Genomic DNA, 16,878 nt, shown 5'->3' on the forward strand with positions numbered 1-16,878 from the left:
CTCTGCACAGTAGGCAACATTCCAGTCACACAAAAGCCAGAGGCTTCTACAAGCAAGCATGCGCTCTGTGTGTGTGTGTGTGTGTGTGTGTGCGAGAGAGAGAGAGAGAGAGAAAGAGAGAGAGAGAGACTCCAATCCAGACAAGAGGCAATATCACAGTTCAATGACACATTCCAGCCAGGCAAAGGAACTCAAGGAGGGTGAAGAGAAAGAGTGAGATGGCCTGGAATTGGGTGTAGTTTAGGGAGAATACCAATGGCCAGGTTCTGAGGCCTGGAGAACTGCATTCAGCCTCTTGGTGTGGTGAATAGGTTTGCAACCTTAAAGCACAGAACACAACAGGCCAGAAACTACTTTTGTTGCTTGTGGGTTTTAGGGTAAATAGAGTTATTCCTTTCTCACCCCCACCCCATGTACGACCACTTGTTCATTTGTCACGCACACCCCCACTCTGGATTCATCCTTCTGCTTGAGTACCTCTCAATGGGGTTATTGATTTCCATAGCTGCATTAGCCTGCACTTTCCCCAGCTCAATTTCAGTTTATTATCCTCACCACCCCTCTTTTCTTTTCATTCACTTCCTATGCACTAGGAAGTCGCTTGCATTCAAATGCAGGAAACTGAGCAATAATTTGGTCTTTTATTGCATAGCAGAGAAAGGGGGGGGGGTTGGAACAATTTCAAACTCAGGGGGCTCCCCCACACCTGCAAATGGTTTAAAGAAATAAATCTCTCTCTCAGCACTAAGCTGACATACTGTTGGGAAGGCTGCAGGTCAGTGTCTAGAGCACCTGCTTTGCATCCAGAAGGTTCCAGTAAAATCACTCAAAAATGTGTTGGTAGAGCATGAGACTCTTAATCTCAGGGTCATGAGATAATGGTTAATGAGCAGAGTCAAAGAAGGTACAGTGGTACCTCGGGTTAAATACGCTTCAGGTTACATACGCTTCAGGTTACAGACTCCGCTAACCCAGAAATAGTACCTCGGGTTAAGAACTTTGCTTCAGGATGAGAACAGAAATCTCCCGGTGGCTGCAGCAGCGGAAGGCCCCATTAGCTAAAGTGGTGCTTCAGGTTAAGAACATTTTCAGGTTAAGAACGGACCTCTGGAACGAATTCAGTACGTAACCAGAGGTACCACTGTATTAGAGTCTTCCTTCAAAAAAACTAAAGCCTTTTCTAGGAGAATGAAAAGGAACACTAAGTTTGGCCCAAAACAGAAGTGCATGCCGACCATAAGCGATGCTTTTAAAAAAAGAAATCGAGGAACACTTTGCTTAAAAAATTAAGACCAACTAGAAGAAGTTGTTTAAATATATTAGTAGCAGGCTGTTGGAAATATTCCTGGAAGCCAAGATCCAAGTTTGGGGCAAGTACGCTTTGATTAGACAACCTCAGCAGAGATTTAACATGACAAAATATGCAGCAGAGAAAAACTTAGATATATAGGCTGTGAAATGTGCCATTTCCAGTGAGTTCCAAAGTTTCCCACTTTAAAATCCCCTTCCAAAGTTTCCATTTCCCCTAGCATGCATATAGACAAAGTGTTTGGTAAGCTATAAAAACTGTGTACTTACAAACACTCCAAAGGCCAAGATTATGTTCTTTTCCATGGTTGTCCATTTCCTCCCAAAATGAGGGGAAATGACATAGGCTAAGCCTGGCAGGACAGACTATTATATGGCATTAGCCCATACATGCATTAATCAGATTCAAGCATACGGGTTATATGAGGCTGGTCACCCTACATAAGAAACTGTCTGAGAGTTTTTGGGGAGACCTCTATTCCCCTTGCAGAGCTATAATCTCCAGAATCTCTGTGACAAGGGATGGATCGCTAAACCACCCTGGGAACTGTAACTCTGTGAAAGGACACAGAGGCTCAGGCCTCTTAACAAACTACAGCTCCCATGATTCTTTGGGTGGAAGCCAGGATGTTTAAAGTAGTATCATTGTGCTTTAAATGTGTGTTATGAATGTGGTCAAAATACCAATCAGTGGTTAGACAAAGCCTGCTACCCCTTGTGGAAGAAAGGGTCTCATTCAGATACTCCTTGTGGAAGAAAGGGTTCATGAGGAGAGCCAGGGCCACTGCCACCAGGAATGTGAAATTGGAGGTGTCCACCCACTTTTGCCTCTAGTCATGCCCTCTACTGGCATGTGGTCCCCAGAGGCAATTTGATTACCCGTTTGCATTGGCTGTTACTCTGCTAGTTTTCCAATCTCAAAGTGTTGGTACTAACATGTAAGTCCCTAACATAAGTCCCTATGCAGTAGCTCAGAACCAAATTGATCAAGAGACTGCCTTCCCCTTATAAAACCTAAAGGTTGCTGAGTTCTGAAAGAGATGTTCTCCTACAAGTTCCGAAGATCTCAGGAGCCTGCTCTGCAGTAACTTAGAGCAGGGCTGTTAGCATGGCTGCTCCTGTTCTATGGAATAACATTTCTGTCAAGATACAATGTCCTTTATCTGCCTTTTCCAGGAGAAAAAATGAAGACATTTTTGTTCAGACAGGTTTTCCCAGCTGCATAAAGGGTCGTTAACATGAGTGGCTACTTGTTAGGCTTTTAGTCTTGTTTTAAATATATTGGCTGTTTTTGTGTTTTAACTGTTTTTAATTATCTTGTGTGTAAATCACCTTGATACGGCAATTCAGAAGGCAATTAATAAATCAGTGATGGTGGTGAAGATTTGGCCTTCAGGCTGAAAAAGCCTTCCCACTCTTCTTCTTAATTATCTTTAAATAAAAAACCAAGCAAAAACCAAGCAAACATAAACAGGCTAGTTAGCGCTGTTTTACTTTGTGGTGACAAAGAAATGTTGTCTAATCCGAACTGTAAAATAATAATAATATCTAAACTGGAAAAAGTTGACTTCTGCCTTTTTTGAATTTTGATCTGTTGGCAGTTTGGTAAATGTCAGATTCATTTTGGCATGATTAGCAATAATGCAGCCTTTTCATTTATCCTCTAATCCACAAATTAGGTGAGTGAGCTTCACAGGCTGCAGTTGGAATAATGGTGCTTTGCTGCCTTAATGAAAAGTTCAGAAGTTTCAAGGCTGGGCACATTAACTAAGACCAATTTGGAAATGAAATGAAGTCAGTGCAAATGGCCTTACATAAAAATGATAAAATGGAGCCACAATGTATCACAGACCAGTGGGCCAATGGAAAGATGCATGCAAAATATATGAGATGCAATTAAACCCAACTCAACCAACAATGATGTGCTTCCTATAGCCAGGGGTTGGGGAACAGGATGTGACTGGTGTGCTCGATCCTGATCACGTTCATCCTCATGGACCACTTTGGCATGTGGGGGATGTTGGGTTGACTCAGTCATTGTTCCTGAGCCTGGCTTGGCCCACCTACTCAGAATCCACTGTGCTTTCAGAATTTCTCCAAATTTTGCAATACCATTCTTGACTCAAAAAAGAGACAAAAAAGAACCTAAAACAGGATCTAAATGCACTCTGAAATGTGCATTTTGGAATGAAATGCATTCAGAATGTGTGCAGTGAGGTTGTATTGTATGTGTGCATGCATATACCTTTAATCATACACACACACACATACATACATGTAGATTGATGTGGAAACAGACTTTTGGAAGAAAATGTGAAAAAGTTATATGGATTGGCAACAGAGTGATCCATCTGAGTCTATAGTGCAGCGAGAAGCCTCCAGCCCAGGGGTAAACATAGCCCTCCAGGCCTCTTTATCTGTCCCTTTGAACTCTTCGAAGGCCACAGAATACGCAAAACACATACGTATACAGTTCTTCATTCTCCTTGGCCATTTTTTTGCCTGGCTGGAATGTGTCCTTGAACACTTGATAATGCCTCTTGCTTGCCTTGATGAAAAATACAGAGTGGTGTCTAAAAAGTACCCTACCATACAAAGGTAAACATGGACATGTAAGAAGGATGTTGGCAAGCAGGAGCATGTGCAGAGGAGAGCAACCAAGATGATTAAGGGTCTGGAAACTAAGCCTTTTGAGGAGCGCTTGAAGGAGCTGGGATGTTTAGCTTGGAAAAGAGGAGACTGAAAGGCGATAGGATAGCCATCTTCAAATATCTCAAGCACTGTCCCATGGAAGATGGAGCGAGCTTGTTTTCTCCTGCTCTGGAGGGTAGAACTCAAATAAGTGGCTTTAAGTTACAATAAAAGTGATTCTGACTAAACATCACAAAATCCTTCTCACAGTAAGAGCCGTTCGACAGTGGAACGGGTCTCACTCAAGAGGTTGTGGACTCTCCTTCACTGGAAGTTTTTAACAGAGGTTGGATGGCTATCTGTCATGGATGCTTTAGCTGAGATTCCTGCATTGCAGGGGGTTGGACTAGACGATCCTTGGGGTACCTTCCAACTCTGCAGTTCTGTGATTCTATTATTTATAGTTCCGTTCATTTGAATCTTCTCCAGCAAAGATCATCAGCGGGTGATGGGGTCTTTCTCACCCAAAACAGAGCTGGGCAGATTCCCATGCTTTAAAGTAGAGATGGCTAACATTTCTAGGTGTTCCTGTTTATTCAATTTTTATACAGTGGTACCTCAGGTTACATATGCTTCAGGTTACATACACTTCAGGTTACAGACTCCGCTAACCCAGAAATAGTACCTCGGGTTAAGAACTTTGCTTCAGGATGAGAACAGAAATCGTGCTCTGGCGGTGTGGCGGCAGCAGGAGGCCCCATTAGCTAAAGTGGTGCTTCAGGTTAAGAACAGTTTCAGGTTAAGAACAGACCTCCGGAATGAAGTAAGTTCTTAACCCGAGGTACCACTGTACCACCATTTATCAAAAGATATTAGGGTGGTGTGCAACATCAGAAACGCATTACAAGACATCAGTTATAAAAATAATAAAAACATAGTAAAAAGCATACTGAGAGACAGCCTAACAGTAAAATAATCACTTCCCATTAGCCCCAGCTGGCATGGCCAGTGGCCAGGAAGGATGGAAATTGTCATCTAACAACATCTGGAGGTGAGACATGGCTTGGGGTTACCAGGGGAGGGGATAATCTAACATGGATCTCTTTTCTTGTTTCCCATGTTAGATTCCTCCCATCCTTGGTGAAATATACTCAGAGTCGCAAAGTGATTTCATGCTCTTTATTCAGCTCATAGTGGTGAGGAGGAATGAATAAATGTCCCCTCACAGTATCTGCTTTATATACATTATTTACACAATGGGCTGCACATGATTGGCTAATTCTGGAATTCTACTGTAAGCCAATCAGGTTGTGGATTCACTTCTATCTGGAGCAGGATTGGGTGGTTCCTGCCAACCAATCATACTGCTGCATTGTTCTAGGACCAATCAGACTGCTGCATTCTGAATCCTATTGTTCTAGGACCAATCAGACTGCTGCCTTTTGGATCCTATTGTTCTAGGACCAATCAGACTGCTACAGTTTGGATCCTATTCAACTCAGTACATAACACCCCTCCCCTCTAAGTTCCAGTCCTGCCCGGGAGGTCGCATTCATAGTCCTCAAGGTATGCCGGCGGCCTACGTGTGCGTTGTGGCCTGGGGTGTTCCCTGGTCCGGGCTCCGGGTTCTGGCTCGTGTTCCAAGGATGCTGGCTGTGATGCGGCTGTTTGGTCTGGTGCAACCGGCTCGCTCAGTCGTGGTTCTGGTTCCGGTGTCCTTTCGGCCTCACGGGTCCTCTCTGTATTTACTGATTCTGCCTCTCCTGCTGGCCCCTCCTGCTCTATGGGCCTCACTGCCCCGCTGTTCCCTTGGGACTCCTCTGACCTGTCCTCCTCCTGGTTTTCTCCCGGGAATCGTCGCCGTATCTGGTCGCAGTGGCGGCGCCAGCATTGCCCCCCATCCGTTAGCACCTCGTACGACACGGGGCCAGTGACCCTGGTGATTGTGGCGGGTACCCATGCTGGGCCTGCCCCAAAATTCTTTGCGTACACTGGGTCCTGGGCCTCGAAGGTCCGGGGGTTCCTGCCTTCCCCCACCACTACCTCATCCTGAGCTCTATCGGGGTGAAGGCGGTCCAATCTGATTGCAAGGCGCCGACCCATTAGTAGTTCAGCGGGGCTCCGGCCAGTCGTTGAGCTGGGGGTGCTGTGCTGTGCTAGAAGGAATGTGGCAAGGCGGTACTCCCAGTCCCCTTGCGTCATGCGGCGAAGGGTGTCCTTGGTGGTCCGCACCATGCGTTCTGCTTGGCCATTGGTGGCAGGGTGGAACGGCGCCGAACGGATGTGGCGGATGGCGTTCTGCGCTGTGAAGGTTTGGAATTCTCCTGACGTAAATGCAGTCCCGTTGTCTGAGACGAGAGTGTCAGGGAGCCCGTGGGTTGCAAACAGCCTGCGTAGTACCCGGATGGCTGCGGACGTGGAAGTGGACGGTACCAGTGCGACTTCCAGCCATTTGGTGTAGGAGTCCACCACTATGAAGAATGTTTTCCCCTGAAAGGGGCCAGCGAAATCCACATGCAGGCGTGACCATGGTGCTCGGGCGGACTCCCAGGACTGGACTGGGGCCCTTGGGGGGTCTGGGCGGGATTCTTGGCAGGCCTGGCAGTGTTTGACCCAGGCCTCTATCTCTCCATCGATCCCCGGCCACCACACATAACTCCTGGCAAGGGCCTTACTACCCCTGGATGTGTCTCGTGTAGGGCTGTGAGGACCCTTTTGCAGAGGGGCTGGGGAACAACGACTCTGCTTCCCCATAACAGGCACCCCTTGTGGGCCGACAGTTCATGTTTGCGGGTTGTGTAGCCGGCGAATTCTGGCCCGGGGCTGCTGCTGGGCCATCCCCTCCACACCCAGTCCAGGACCCGGGAGATGACCCTATCTTTCTTGGAATGGTGTGCAACTTCTTGTGCCTGAATGGGGCGGTCGGGAAGCAGCTCCAGGCTCATAACCTCTTGTGCAGGTGCTGGGTCAGGGCCTGTTTCCGGTAGTGGTAGCCTGCTGAGGGCGTCCGCATGGCCCATCGCCTTCCCAGGTCGGTGAATCAGTGCATACTGGTAGCTGGCAAGGAAAATTGACCACCTGAGGACGCGAGGAGACAGCACTTGGGGGGTCTGCTTTTCGGGGGCAAACAAGCCAAGCAACGGCTTGTGGTCAGTCACCACGGTGAAGGGCCGCCCGTACAAGAAATCATGGAATTTTTTTACTCCCTTTACGATTGCCAGACCCTCCTTGTCGATTTGCGAGTAGTTCCGCTCGGTTGTGTTGAGTGTCTGGGAAAAGTACGCCACCGGTACCTCTCTTCCATCCGGGAGTTGGTGCCCCAGGACAGCTCCAATGCCATAGGGTGAGGCGTCGCATGCTAGCACCACCGGCAGCCTCTCGTCGAAGTGTGCCAAGACCGAGTTTGAGACAAGCAAGTCCTTGACTGCCTGGAATGCGGCCTCCTGGCACTGGCCCCACACCCAAGGGGCCCGCTTGTCCAGGAGTCTGTGTAGGGGCTCCGCTACCGCCGCCTTGTGGGGAAGGAAGGAATGGTAAAAGTTCAATAGTCCCAAGAAGGCCTGAAGTTCAGTCTTGCTCTTGGGCGCTGGGGCACCACAAATGGCCCGTACCTTGTCCCCAGTCGGGTGGACCCCTTCTGCGTCCACCATAAATCCCAGAAAGTCCACCTGAGGCACTCCTAGTAGACATTTTTCCCGCTTCACCTTGAGACCCGCCGTCTGGAAACGGTGCAGAACGGTGCGGAGGCGGTCCTCAAACTCCTCTGGTGTGGGGCCGGCAATCAACACATCATCGAAGAAGGGGGTGACGCCAGGAATCCCTTTAAGGAGAGAGTCCATTATATTCTGGAATATGCCTGGTGCCACGCTGACACCGAATTGCAGCCGCTTTACCCTGAACGCTCCTCTGTGCGTCACAATCGTCTGTGCCTCTGCTGTGGCCTCATCTACTGGCAGCTGTTATGCTTGGGCCAAGTCCAGCTTGCCAAAAATTTTCGACCCAGCCAGGGTGGCAAGGACATGGCTGACCACTGGCACTGGGTATGCGTGGGCCGTGAGGGCCTTGTTTATGGTACATTTGTAGTCTGCGCAGATGCGGACCGAACCATTAGGCTTGACGGGTGTGACGATTGGGGTTTCCCAGGGAGCATTAGGCACCGGCTCCAGCACTCCTTGCTCTACGAGTCGGTCCAATTCCTCGTCTATACGGGGTTTCAAGGCGAACGGGACCCGGCGGGCCTTGAGCCTGACCGGTCGTACTGCGGGGTCAAGCTGTAGCGCAATGGGGGGGCCCGTATACTGTCCCAATTTCCCATCGAAAACCCCTGGAAATTCCTTGCATATGGCGTCCACGTCCACTTGTAAGCTAGTGTGGTTCACCCCGGTGACAGCTAGCCCCAGTGGTCCAAACCATGCCAATCCCAGTAAGCTAATGTAGGGGCCCTTGACCACAAGCAAGTCCAGTTGCCGCGTCCGCCCTCGGTATTGCACCCTGAAGGTCCCCACCCCCATTGTGGGGACCTTACGTTTCTGGAAGTCCCGGAGGGTGAATGGGGCCGGCCTGAGTTTGGGACCCCCAGTGGGACACAGTTTCCTTAAGGTCCTTGCCGAGATTATGGATAGAGTTGAACCCGTGTCAAGCTCCATGCGGCATGGGGCCCCCTCTATCTGTACCTCTACATAAATTTTCTCTACGTTGGGGTGGGGCAACTGGTATACCTGGAAGTCCGTGAGCTCCGTCGAGTTGCCTTGGTGCGTTGGGCCCCGGGACCTGGGGCTCTTGGATTGGTCATCTGATGCCTGGTGTCGGGTGGGCCGAGCCCGACACACCCGGGCGATGTGTCCCGATTTTCTGCACTGCCTGCACTCTGCGTTGCGGAAACGGCAGGTCCTCCTCTCGTGACTCTCCCCGCAGCTTGCGCAGTTCCCTCCTTCTCGTCGAGGCAGCTGTGGTCTGTGCGCTGCTTGAGTGCGCTGCTGTACTCGGTGCACCTCCTCCCTGTCGGATCCTGAGTCGTCGGTGAGGTCTTCATGGTGGACCCTCGGTTGGGATGGCAGGCTCGGCCGTGCCTCTTGGGTCGACCTCTCGGCAGCTTCTGTTGCCAGGGCCTCCTCCAGAGCGACCTGGAACGTTAGGTCCTTCTTAGCGTAGAGGCGCCGTTGCAGCTTCTCATCCTTCAGGCCACCGACGAGGCGGTCACGAAGCATGTTCTCCAGCTCTGAGAAGTTGCAGAACCGGGCGGCTTGGCGGAGAGAGGTCACAAACCCAGTTATGGTTTCCCCAGGGGCTTGCCGCTTTGCGTAGAAGGCATTTCGACGAGCCACCACTGAGGGCTGCGGCGAAAAGTGCCCCTTCAGCTGTTCCATTATTGTTTTGTATGGAACAGTAGCGACGTCTTCAGGCGCAAGGAGAGCCCGGGCGATTTCAAACGTCTCCTCTCCGCAGACGCTGAAGAATATCGCCCTCTTCTTGGCGTCTTCTTCGTCGGTGACCCCTTTGGCTTCTAGGAGGAAGGTGAAACGGGAGGCGTACGCTTCCCAGTCTCCAGATGCTGGGTTGAATGGCGAGAAGCTGCTGTTGGCTGCCATTCTGAGTTCCTTGTGCCCCGGAGCTGAAGCCTGGATACACGGTGCGAGGCAGCGGTGCGGCAGTTGGCGGTGCTGCGGTGCTGTGTGTGGCAGTCAGCTCAGCGGGATCCCATCCTCGTCGCCAGTGAAATATACTCAGAGTCGCAAAGTGATTTCATGCTCTTTATTCAGCTCATAGTGGTGAGGAGGAATGAATAAATGTCCCCTCACAGTATCTGCTTTATATACATTATTTACACAATGGGCTGCACATGATTGGCTAATTCTGGAATTCTACTGTAAGCCAATCAGGTTGTGGATTCACTTCTATCTGGAGCAGGATTGGGTGGTTCCTGCCAACCAATCATACTGCTGCATTGTTCTAGGACCAATCAGACTGCTGCATTCTGAATCCTATTGTTCTAGGACCAATCAGACTGCTGCCTTTTGGATCCTATTGTTCTAGGACCAATCAGACTGCTACAGTTTGGATCCTATTCAACTCAGTACATAACACTTGGTAACTCCAAGCCATGCCTGAATTTCACCAGCAGAGAATGAATGCAAATAGCAGTGAATGCAAATAGATTTTTTTTAAAAAAAAATTGCAGCAGAAACAACCAGGAGTACTATGGAAGCCCTACTTTTGAAACACTTAGGTACACACATCTAAAGCATTTCTTCCCATCCTGACTGCTGTTGCTTTTCTTCCCCACTCAGTAGCATTGGCATAGTTTCCTTGCCATTTTAAAAATAAAATAAAATGCATTATGCTACAACAATACCATGTCTGTTTTGTCCATAAATGGCAAAGATACTGCCACCTAGTGGCTAACAGATGTACTAAACAAACAAACAAATTAGCAGGGGCTGGATCCTATTCTTCAAACTAACTTAAGTGCCATTGGCTGTTTGAATGTGTAGCTGTCCTTTTACATTTCCATGGGAGAAATAGTCAAAGCTCCTTTGAACATCACAAGTGCACTGTCTGTTGCAAGCACCATCTGTGAATACTGTGCGGGACTGGGGGATAATGTATTTTGAGAGTTCTACACTGTTTGCTATTCATATGCCTGCTTATTCTTACAGTGGCTGCTTCTGAATTGCAGTGTGAGGATCAGGCATGGAAAGGCACATATTTCTGAGACAAGCATATGACAGTCCCTTTTCTTCTGTGTATCTCTCAACCCTTTGCCACAACACTTGGCTGCTGGCACCTGCTTCATGTTCATGAACACTGAGCCACAGGTGACTGAAAAAGTGGAGGTAGAAAAGAGATGTCACTGAGAAGAGGGTGGTGTCTGCTGCAAGAGAGAAGGGGCCTAGGCATCATTATTATTTACCATTTAATGCCAAATTAGGCTTTTAAGCAGTTTGCAGGTATAAAAACCAATGGCACAAGCATTGAAATATAACCAGCTGTAATTAAAATATGCAATAGAACAATCACATGAAACCATCAATATAAGAGAATATCCACAATTAAAATATGCAATTAAATAATTCCATTAAAACAACACGAGCAACAGGAAACTCAGGTGGAGCTCTCAAGGGCAGTTGTATCTTTGAAAGCCAATGCAGATTCAGGAGAGAGTGCATATTGTAACACCAGTGCCACCACCCAGACTCACCATTAGAGTGGGAATTAAACTTAGTTCTGCCCCTACAACAAGAAGAAAAATAAAAGCTGGAGAATGAGTGAAAGAATATTGAATGATGAAAAAATATTTTTAAAAGCCCAAGAATCACTAAAAGAGTTTTTTGAAATCAATATGTCTCATGATAGGGATGCTGGTGGCACTGTGGGTTAAACCACAGAGCCTAAGACTTGCCAATCAGAAGGTCGGTGGTTCGAATCCCCGCGATGGGGTGAGCTCCCGTTGCTCAGTCCCTGCTCCTGCCAACCTAGCAGTTCGAAAGCATGTCAAAGTGCAAGTAGATCAATAGGTACCGCTCCGGCGGGAAGGTAAACAGCGTTTCCGTGCGCTGCTCTGGTTCACCAGAAGCAGCTTAGTCATGCTGGTCAAACTGTAAGCCTGCTCCCTCGGCCAATAAAGCAAGATGAGCGCCGCAACCCCAGAGTCGGCCACGACTGGACCTAATGGTCAGGGGTCCCTTTACCTTTATACCATTAAAGAGAATTTTATGAAAATGTTCTTCAGTTGGTATCCGACACCATCAAAACTTGCAAAGATCTATAAATTAAAGACCAATCTGTGTTAGAAATGTGATAAAGCAGAAGGGACAATGATTGATGTTTGGTGGAGCTGCGAAAAGATTTAAAAAATTGGGGGGTATCATACATGAAGAGTTGGAAAAGATGCTTAAAATTCCCATAGAAAAGAAAGCAGAGGCGTATTAATTAGGTTTCCCACAGGAAAAGTGAACAATTTTTCTATATGCCATGGCAGCTGCCAGAATAGCCCTTGCTAGTAAATGGAAAGGGGAGATGATTCCCACAAAAGATGATTGGATATGTAAATTAAGCAAATTTATAGAATTAGGAAGGTTAACAGCAGCCATAAGACTTCAGACAAATAAAAAATTAAGATTAGAATGGCAATGTTTAGAGGAATATATGGAAAAACACTGCTCTAAAAAGAATATGTTGATATGTAAAGTATAGATGAGAACAATAATTCGAAAGGGTTATAAGAGATGCATTATCCAAATAATGCAATGACAATATTCAAATTTGAACCAAAGGAAGTTGAGTACTGGTGGAGGGAAGCCACTTGGTGGAATGAAGTCATAGGGGTATGTAGGGTTTGTGTTTGTAGTATAGGAGATATATGTATTTTTTCTTTTTGTATCGGTATATGTTAGTTTATTTTATTTCCATTTTTTATCATTTATTAAGAATAAATAAAATATATTATTATTATTATTATTATTATTATTATTATTATTATTTTAAAAACTTAGTTCTGCCCCTGGAAGACCCCCATCATTGGGAAACAAGACAGGCCCTTTAGCTAGTATGGTGAATGATGGGTCATGTGGTCCCCTTTCACCTCCATCAATAAGCAACCTAAGCAGGGAAGGGGGAGAAACTGGTTTGGTTCACATCTTGTTGCAAAGCTAGCCGATTCACCCTTCCTTCCTCAACAATGCATGGCAATTCCTGGAAATTTGCACTCAAAAATTCATTACACAGATCTCCAATTAAAATATATGCACAAAAATGCATTATAGACTCCGCCCACTCTTCCTCTGAGACAATAGTGTGCTTTCCCTTCATGACTCAATATTAAAGAATAGGTGTTAAAAGTTCATTCCACCTCTGAATCATTTTTTTCTAGGATGGACTGGGGGGGGGTCGCATCAAAGCCATATCCTGCCTTAATTGCAGTAAACAGGGGGAATCTGATGGAATTGAAAACAATGTAGGAGGGAGATCTGGAAGAGGCAACAGAAGGGAAAATACATTGGAATAGACTGATAATTAGTAGGGATTCTAAGCAGATTAAAGAGTCTAAGTTAAAACTTGCCCATCAGTGTTACATAATTCCAGATCAATTGTCTGGAATGAATGCTGAATTATATCCGAGGTGCTCAAGTGGCTGTACAGATCCTGCCACCAGGGCTGTCCCAAAACATTTTTTTTTAAAAGATATTTATTAAGATTTTCAAAATATTACAAAATAAAAAAAAGAAAAAAGAAAAATACAAAATAAAAATAGTTAAAAACAATTCAGTCTTTCAATCACTTATCTTTCATTTGCTTATTTCCCGGACCTCCTCATGCCTCCCTTTTCTGTATTCCAATTCAGTTTGTTAGTTCAGCAAATCCCTCCCCTCTTTGTTTATCCTAATCTTCAATCTTAAAGTATTGTAACATTAGATTTTTACCTATTAATAGTCCATTTTTTCATATTCGCTTATAACATTACAGCTAGAAACCACTTAGTTTCTATCCAACATCATTCTAACATTCATTAATTTTACAATATTTCTGTAAATAGTCTTTAAACTTTTTCCAATCTTCTTCCACCAACTCTTCTCCCTGGTCTCAGATTCTGCCAGTCATTTCTGCCATGTCCCAAAACATTTTGGCACCTGAGGCGAACCACAGAATGATGTCTCCCCACCTCCTCCCATGGAGGAATAAAGATCTAATTTGGAAACAAGGGAGAGAATCAAATCAACCTTACCCAACAGTGGAAGGGAAATCAAGACCTGTTCTGAATCACACTGGCCAAGTGCAGAGCCCAGGAGACCCCAGAGGGCAGCTCCTGCCCATTTCCTCCCTTGGGTGGGAGGAGACCCACTGTGCTTCCTATTTGTCAATAGGCCACTTTAGAGGGTATTGGGGAAGGGGGTTGCCAAGGAGGTGGCATATACAGCCCCCAAGAAATGTGTTGCAGCTGTTGCTCCTACGAGGGCAGCAGCATTGGGTGACACATTCATTGGAGGCTGTATCTGCTGCCCCTGTGGATCCTACCACCTGAGGTCACCTCCCCTTGTCTCATGGGTGGGCTGGCCCTACCTGACACATCCTATCATAGGTGGTGGACCTGTGCACATGTGTGTAAATTTTGGAACCTTGATTTTAAAAAAAATGAAATACAGAACACTGTAAAACCACAAGTGGACAGCTCCCCACACTTCCTTTTTGTTAAACCTTAATCAAAATGCAGATATCCTACTCAATGAAATGAACTTAACAGGACATCTCTTAATGGTTTTACATATCACTTGGAATAACTTACAAGGAGCAACCTTAAAACAAAAATCTTGGTATATAGCTGTTATGGGGGGAAGGCGGATATTGCACAAACCTAGAATTATACAAAAACCCCCTGATAAATTCATATGGGTTTGGTTAAATTTCATAGCATATCTATAGGACAAGAATAATTAAATAGGTTCCCACCCTAATATACAGTAATTTGGAATGCTTAAATTGTTTTTACAATTAAATGATGGTTTGTATTGCATTATACTTTAGTTGCCTTTCTAAAAGTTCACAATTTGGTATTTTAAATAATCTTTCAATGATTTTAATACTTTTGATATTTTTCTCACGATAGTACCTGCTGATTGTAGTACAATCCAATACAATCAACTGCAAAAATGCATTTTCCATTGTACATAATGATCTTATATTGTACCAGGATTTACAGATTTGGAATTATATAGGGATTGGGGTGTGGGATTTTTGTTGTTGTTGCTGTTGTTGTTCTTTTAAATAAAAGTTTGATAAAAATCTGATTGCAGTTGTTGTTCTACAAAAAAATATGATCTCATTCTTAAAATCATTATAAATTGTTTTACAAAGCATACACTAGGGGAGAGTGTGCTTTAAAATATATATGTTAGTGAACATAACATGTAAAAGCTTACCGTATTTTTTGCACCATAACACTCACTTTTTTCCTCCTAGAAAGTAAGGGGAAATGTCTGTGCGTGTTATGGAGGGAATGCCTACGGGTGGCATGCCTACGGATTTTCCTCCTCTAAAAACTATGTGCGTGTTATGGTCGGGTGCGTGTTATAGAGCGAAAAATACGGTATAATGTTAGGGCAAATTGCTTGCAAGGAGAGTGTTAGAAAGAATTGCATACAATACTGGTAAATTGTGCATTAGGAGAAATGCACATTAAAACACTGACAATTTTCTGAGAGGACTTGTTTTCTTTAAAACAAAAAAACTAGCAAGCTGATGGGGAAATTAGGCAACCTTAGCTGAAAACTGGACTTTTTTAAGAGAGAGAGAGAGAGAGAGAGAGAGAGAGACAGAGAGAGACAGAGAGAGACAGAGAGAGAGAGAGAGAGATCATGCCCAGAGAAGTGATGTTTATGTTCAGATTCAGGCTTTATTTTATGTGGGGAACACTGTTTCTTGAGAGTTTAAAAACTTTTTAAAAAGTTTAGAAGGAAAATTCAGCTCAACCTTAACTCTAATTTAAACTGAATATGCATGAGAGAGATGCATAAAAGAAAAAGAGTGGGGGGTGGAGGGTTCTTTCCAACCTGCAGATATAAGAGTTCTGAAACACCATCAGTCAGGTAGCTACTTTAAAAAAATCTACCAGGTATTCTGTGCTGTGCATATGTTTATGCATAACTATCATTTGCATGCCTCTAAAAAACCCTATCCCTAAGGTTGATGTTCTAAGCACAAAGATTTCTCAAAGTGTAATTTATTTTTTGGTTCATTTGCTTCTCTTGGCTCCTGCCTCAGGAATACCCATGAACACTTCTGAATCAGCCATGCTTGCAAATTAAGCAAGAGACGAGAAATTCTTTCTTAAAAATAATGTTTTTTTTCAATTAAGTATACCCTGTGAGAGAAAGCACAAATGTGTTTCTGTTTTGTCTCTCTCCAACAGCGCCACTGGTCCGAATGTTTAGCTAAGTTCAGAATTATATCTATTTCCCACTGGATGGGAGAACGTGATTTGCTAGGTAGCTTTGGTGCGGGTGATTTAGTAGGGGCAATGATAAACCTATATATTAAGCCGTAATACACATCCCTTAGAGCTAAATTTTGGCAAAAACCTCCTTATTGTTAGAATTCAGTATTTACAGCCCTTCGCTTCCAAATGATGCCTACAGCTATGATTGACAGCAGATACTCTCATACTCCCTTGGTGTTCCACTTTTGTATTTCCAGGAGCCCAGAAACCGAGGATCTGCCTCACTATTTGTTCTTTTGTTCACTTTACTCTGAACCAAGAACTAAATTTCTGGGATCTATTCTGCCTCATCTATATTCCAATACCATTCCAGAAAAGGCTTTCTACCTTCTGTCGAACACCAATTGTAGGGCAACCCACAAGGTCTCTCTCTTTGCCCTAGAAGCAAAGAAAATCCAGGCAAGAGTTATTAATGAGATTGCAGTCAACTGCTTTGGGGGTGCTCTTATTTAACCATTATATCTTTTAATAACTAATGTTTCTTATCTGTATTCAATTTCACCCTTTTAATAATACAAGTTACATGTGATTTATGTAGTATTTTTAAGATGTAGGTTTTATATATAATTCTAGGTGGCAATGTGACCTTATGCAGTATTTTATACTGTCGGTTCCTGTATCGCACCTATTTATCTGACATGTGCATGGCCCATGGCCCAAGCATTAATAAACTATTACTGTGTTGTCTGAATTCAAGAGCTGGAATCATTAAATTTTAAACAATGCCTTAGAAAACCATAATGGGGTGATCTACCCCACATGGACACAGCTCCATGCACCGGAAGAAGGAATGTTAAAACCCATTGGGGTATTCCACCCCAACCCCTTTGTCTGTACACATGGGCATATGAGCTGTTTAATATTTTGCTTCTCCCTGACTTCATAGGATCATAGGATTCTGACAGGGGTGCCAACTTGAATAAAATATGGGGGGGGCGGAGCGGTCGTAA

This window comes from Podarcis pityusensis (assembly GCF_964106645.2).
Source record: "Podarcis pityusensis genome assembly, chromosome: Z".
Classification (NCBI taxonomy): Eukaryota; Metazoa; Chordata; class Lepidosauria; order Squamata; family Lacertidae; genus Podarcis; species Podarcis pityusensis.